Here is a 6,532-nt window from a genome sequence, read left to right as displayed (position 1 = left end):
ATCTGGGTACGTGCACCAATTTCTATGACTGACCTGGCCCAATGTAAACAACAATTAGGGTACTTTTCAGAAGACCTGGCCAAATTCACCAAGGAATTTTAGTCTCTTTCATTCTCCTTTGACCTTGAGGAGACCTTCACATCATCATATCTATCCATCTGCTGCACCCTGAAGGAAAAATTCCATATATGGACAAATGCCCAAGCCCATGCAGATAATCTAGCAGCAGCCCAGACAAACCAGTACCCAGTAGAAGCTACTTTGGTCTCTAATAATGACCTTAACTGGAACTACCAATGAGGGCAGGCAGACTTAAGACACCAAGACCATAAAATTTCCTGTCTTGTAGCAGGAATGAAAACAATGCACCACTAAACCAATAAATTTCAGTAAAATTAGAGGGATAGCCCAGGAGAAAGACAAGAACCTTGTATCCCAGGAATGCTTAGAAGCCTTGAAGAAATATACTTACAAAGACCTCAACTCCCAGAAAGGGCAGATTTTATTAGGTACTTACATTATCACTAATCATACCCAGATAGTAGAAGGAAATTGCAGAAAATGGCTATAGGACCAAAGAACCCCTTTAATCAAATGCTAGACCCTGCTTTTAGTGTTTTTAGTAAAAGAGACAGAGCTGAAGAACCTAAGAAGGTCCAGCAGGGTTAGCAAAAGGACAAAAGGTAGATTCATTTAATAGTAGTTGCTATAAGTAGCACCATGTGCCCTCATGGCTATTCCAAAGGCCAAAAGGGACAAAATGGTGGCTATTTCAAATGTGGAAAGTTGGGACATTGAAGCAGAGAGTGCCATGGCTTTGATGGGCCACAAGGGGCTTGTCCTAATGCAAAAAGGCCACTAGAAAAGGGACTGTCCCCACCTCCAAAGAGAAAAGGGGGGGCATCCTACATCAGTGAGAGCCTTGAGCAAGAATTGAAGAGACCCCAAATCCCAACTGGCTCCCACTTCACAGCTAGCCATAGTAATGGAGGAGACTCAGGTGACCCTTGGCATGGCAGGTTAGACTACTGACTTGTTAATTGATAAGTGAGCAATTTACTCTGTCCTTGGCCACCACTCTTGGACCGTCCTTGAAAACTTGCACCATGGTGAAGTTGACTGTAAACCAGTTCATATCACTCTTACATTGCAGGTTAGGAGATGTTCTCATAAGCTTTGAGTTCCCAGATGTCTCTGGATGTCCAACCCCTCTTAGACAAGAATCTCTTACAACCCTTAGGCTTTATAAACAAACTCTACCTTCCTTTCACTCACATGCAGACTCATCCTTGCCTTAGCATGGTCCAGCATGCAGTTGATCTCTTTAATCTATGCCCTGCTATATACATGTCCCATATTCTTTGTGATCTGACATGCAGACTGCTGATGTGAAACTCTGGGCCTCTGCCCTCCTATTTTGGACCCCCAAGCTACACATGAGGCACACCAACATGAAGCTAACACCCTCTCGTATGCTTCCCACATGGTCTTGATTACTTCCTTCATCTCTTGCTGAAATCTAACATCACCCTAGCACCTCCCACCACACCAGTTGAAAGTGTTCTGTCCATAGGTACCTACTTCATCACCCCTAGTAAATACAGTGTCTTTTTGTTTATATTCTAACTCCACACATCCAAATCAAGTATATTCGGCAGCCTAAGTTCATCACTCTACAGCTACAACTTTTGGATTAATGAGGACCACACCCCATCACTATCAGCATTGGCCACAGAATCATCCACCAGAAAGAAGGCACTACCATGTATGACAAGGGGTGCATACTCACCATCTCTAAGTTCCCTAGGAGAATTACACTCCTAAAGAAAAATGTCATTCACTCCCAAGGGGTGGGGCTGCCTGGTTTTTCTAGGATCAGTCAAGAGACAGAAGCAAATTCCTTGTATTATCTTCAGGCATTGCGCCCAACGCTTGCATCAAATTCTATGACCACCTGACAAGAACACCAGGAATAGTCTGGGATAAAATTGGGGCATCATGTTTAACTCTAATGACAACTCTCTAGGGTCTTGCTTTCAGCATGCAGTGGAGCATGGATCACTCATGAACAAATCAAACTCTAGCTGGCTACATCATCAGCCAGCTGTGCATCATCTGAGACAGTAGCAATCTAACATTCACTGTCTCTCTAGACCCCAATTAGGGAGTATTCTTTCTTTGTGGGCATAAAACCTATCTTAGCTTAACCCTGTGGTGGTCAGGGACACGCATTTAAGTATATTTGGCCATAATACTCAAGTTTAAGAATGGAAATGAGCCTTTTCCACTCTCATCTTCCCAACTAGTCATCCCAAGCCAGAGTCAAAAAGCAGTCCTGTTCCTAATCCCACTCCTAGCTACCATTGGGATTGGGGAACTGCAGTACTGGAGCTGCAAGGATAGTCCATGTAGGGTGAATCCACCATAATATCTCCCTTGAAAGATCCACTAGCATCAAGTGAATGGCCTTTACCTTAGCCTTCTCCAAAACCAAGTAAATTCATTAGTTGGCATTTTCCTCCAAAACTGATGAGCCCTAGATGCTCTTACAGCAGCACATGGAAGAACATGTGCATTTCTAGGATTGCTGTTTTTATGTTAATTAGAGCTCAAAGATGTCACTGAATTTTAACTCTCTTAAGGACCTGGCCACTCGATTGTCTACCCAGTCCCAAAGCATCCCATTTAATTTATTGGGGATTTTGCCACCCTGGATAGATATCATTTTTCCTTCTTTTCTTTTTGTCTAATGCTGCTAACCACCTTAGTTCTCAGTTTTGTGGGCTTTTGTCTCTCTCTCTCTCTCTCTTAGAACACTGAACCTTAATAGTAATAGAACAAGTCCTGGTACAGATTGGACTCCCTTGTAAAACATCAACAGAAAACCAAGGAGTCACACCAGAACAGGAAAGATGCAGAAAAAGCCCATACCCTCCCAAAAGTATCCTTAGATATGATAGCCAAAGAATTCTACTACCATTACAGGCAGGGACAATGCCTCCTCTTTCAGCAGGAAGAAGTTAAAGAAGACTGATCTCCCCACTTCAAAACCCCTTCAGATTAAGGGATGGAATTTCCTGAGGGGGAATGAGGCAGTTAGAAAGGGAAGCAGGGAGGGGGAAGTGACTCTAAGATCCATAATAGGAAGTTCTTTTTTGTGCATGCACACCACTACTGTTGGCACGCAAAGAAAAACAATGAAAGGTGCAGCTCACCCATCCCTCATTAGCATAACCAAAGGGGGACAACCCCTCCAAGTCCTTATAATACAGGAATCTGAGATAGATGAGCTCACATAAGTGTCTGTGCAGGTGCACATGGCATCCAAAAAAGTCATATAAAGCGGACTTCCTGATGGTGATCTTTTAGACTGACGACCAGTACATATTACGGACACTCCAGTATTCATGGAAATGCAAGAGAGTGGTCTCTGTGACAATCCATGTAACTAAAATAATTAAAAAAACAACAAGCAAGAGTTCTTGCCTGCCATACTCTCTTCCCTTGGAGAATGCCCATGCTCACCCCTTTCAAACTTGTACTTTTTTGCTCTGCATTTAAGTTTTTCTGGCTGTACACACTAATTCTTAAATCCTTTCCTGAGACTAAGTCAAGAATTTCCAGGGTGACAGTCCCTGGTTGAGGTCTCAACCTTTCTGAGAACACCAGGGGCTCTCCAGAATCACTTGATTTTCTCATCTTCAATTCTTAATTATTTGATAGTAACCACATTCCAAGATTCACTATTTGTGCCTCTTAAATGTTTACTTTCTTTGAAAAATCAAATTAGACACAGCTCAAGCAACACTTCAGTCTCAGACCCTTACAAAAATCAGGAAGTAGGAAGTTTGAGAGTTTCAGCAAAAGAGGATAACTATTTCTGGAAGCAGTCCAGAGACACTAGAAGTTTTCCAAACTCAAATTAAAAACAAAATACTTTTCCTCTCACAATGAGACTCATTTGGGCTAAAACCCTCATTAAAAAGCCAAGGAATCTTTGGGTTTGAAGCTTCATTCATACCTTCCTGTCAGTTTATCAGCTCTTCAGCTATACTTAAAGAACAGAGGTCTTAATCAGAGGAGGTTGAAGTAACAGAAGTCTGGGGAACTTACAGAAGATGTTTTAGGTACTAAGGCAGGAGGGAAGGAAAGGATGAGAAAAGGGTACATACAATCTAGAAATAGAGAAACAAGACCAAAAGCCTCCGACTTTGCAGTCATGCCAAGGATACTGGAGGCTGCCTGAGAATCACTCATGATTACTACTTTCAGTGATATCAGTGTCAACAAAAGGAGAAAAACTTATCAAAGTCCATCCTTCCTTATCCTAAGTCTGGAAGCACATACAGTCCTCAAAGAGATCACTTTGATCCCCTGTCCTAAAGAATGAGTTGCAAACTGCCTCCATGCAGCTTCAGGTCTTCCCCAACCAAGTCTGATCTTTCCTGGGGTAAAAAAAAAAGAATAAGGAACACAGGGAGAGGGAGGAGCAATGCCCTCCCCATCACCACCACCATAGCTTGTTGCTTTTTTTTTTTTTTTTTTTTTTGGTTCTTGGCAAGTACCAGGAATCGAACCCAGGTCTCTGGTATGGCAGGCAAGAACTCTGGCTTGTTGTTTTTTTAATTATTTTAGTCACATGGATTGTCACAGAGACCACTCTCTTGCATTTCCATGAATACTGGAGTGTCCATAATATGTACTGGTCGTCAGTCTAAAAGATCACCATCAGGAAGTCCGCTTTATATGACTTTTTTGGATGCCATGTGCACCTGCACAGACACTTATGTGAGCTCATCTATCTCAATTATTTCACAGAAACAATGCAGCTCATTCTTTGGCAAATACTAGCATATGAAAAAGATTGATTTCCCAGCACTTTAAACCCAACATTTCTAAAAAGGAACTTATATTCCCCCCTGCAAACCTGTTGCTTCACCTATACCACTTGTCTGCTGCTGAATTGGTAGCCAAAGCCAGAAACCAGGCATTCTCCTCCATTTCTTTCTCTCTCTCACTCCCCTTAGTGATCCAAATTATCACTAAGTCCTTTAAACCATGTCTGGTAATCTCCTGTTAAACTGGTCTATTTCTATCCATTTTCTCTGCCATCACCAGTCATTCAGATGAGGACACCGTAATCTTTCACCAGGACTACAATTAAATCTCCCAGCTGGTTCTACCTGCCTATCTCCATTCTCCACAGCAGCTAGATAGCCTTCTATAGCATACTGGACCATCTCATGTCCTTCCTTACTACTTTTCAATTGTCCTCAGAATCAGATTAATCATCTAAATGTATGAGGCTTTTCATGATTTCTTTAGCCTCAGCTTCCACTTTTCTAAACCCAGCTTTTTGCATATCGCACTGTCCTTGTTCCCATTTTCTTGACTGTCTCTGATTGTGCTAAATTCTCCATGCTTTTTCTAACTGTAGAATTTCCCAAATGTATTTTTCTGGACTATGCATGCCCTCCCCCCATTCCAGCCCTAACGTTCTAGTCTGGCTAACTGCAAGTTATCCTTCTTTCAACTTAAATGTCATTTTGTCCTACAAGCCTTCTCAGAATCCTTTCCCTAGCCCTGTCCCTGGCTACATTAGAGGGCCTTGTTATAAGCTTTGAAAAGTGCCAAAACACTTATTACCCAGTATTATAATAGAGTGTCTATTTGTCTGTCTTCATATGTAATATATGACCCAAGGCAGGAAACAATTTGTCTTACTCCTCATTAGTTTTCCACATTCTGACAAGAACCTAGCATGTAGTAGGTACTCAATAAACTTATAATGTTATCAAGAGTCTTAATTAAAGTGGGCTGGTGCCTATCTACACAAAGCTATTAAATGAAAACAGTGCATAGCATCTATTAACATTGGCTGTGTTCATAATTACCAATAATAACATGCCTTGAAAATAGAGGAATTATTTTTGTATAGAAAGAACCACTTTATTTTAATTTAATTTTTAATTATATGTATGTAATTAGAAGTTCAAACAAAAAATGCATATTCTGAATATATTCAATTTAATTTCAATTTTCCAACAAAAGCTTCTAGTTAAGTAATTCCATAGATTCTTTGCCTTGATAAGATCACCACGACTGTTGAAAAATTCAAAGAAGAAAAAACCCTCACACTGATTTCTTTTATGTGTATATTTTTTAAATACAAGAATAACTGACACCAAGGGATATCCATTAACATTTTTAGTGGACAATAAGGGGCCTTTCATGGACACAGTACTGAATTACATTTTACAGGATTGAGTTTCCAAGCACGTTGCTCCTCGGTGATTTCTGGCTCATAATGTATTGACTTTCTGCTTGGGCCAGAGCTTACAGAATTCCACTTCACCTAGCACCGTACCAGGTTACCCATATTTTATACAATTCTACTTTCAATAATATTCCCATAGAGGGGACAACCTGGGCAGTATGCACCTTGCCAAACCATATCTCCTAGATAGTGTACTCTTAGAAAATAAAAAAGCATATGGTAACAAGCAGTCACTATAAAGCTTATGTTCTATGA

This window comes from Tamandua tetradactyla, chromosome 11 (genome assembly GCF_023851605.1).
Source record: "Tamandua tetradactyla isolate mTamTet1 chromosome 11, mTamTet1.pri, whole genome shotgun sequence".
Lineage (NCBI taxonomy): Eukaryota > Metazoa > Chordata > Mammalia > Pilosa > Myrmecophagidae > Tamandua > Tamandua tetradactyla.
Note: the sequence above shows the minus strand (reverse complement) of the source record.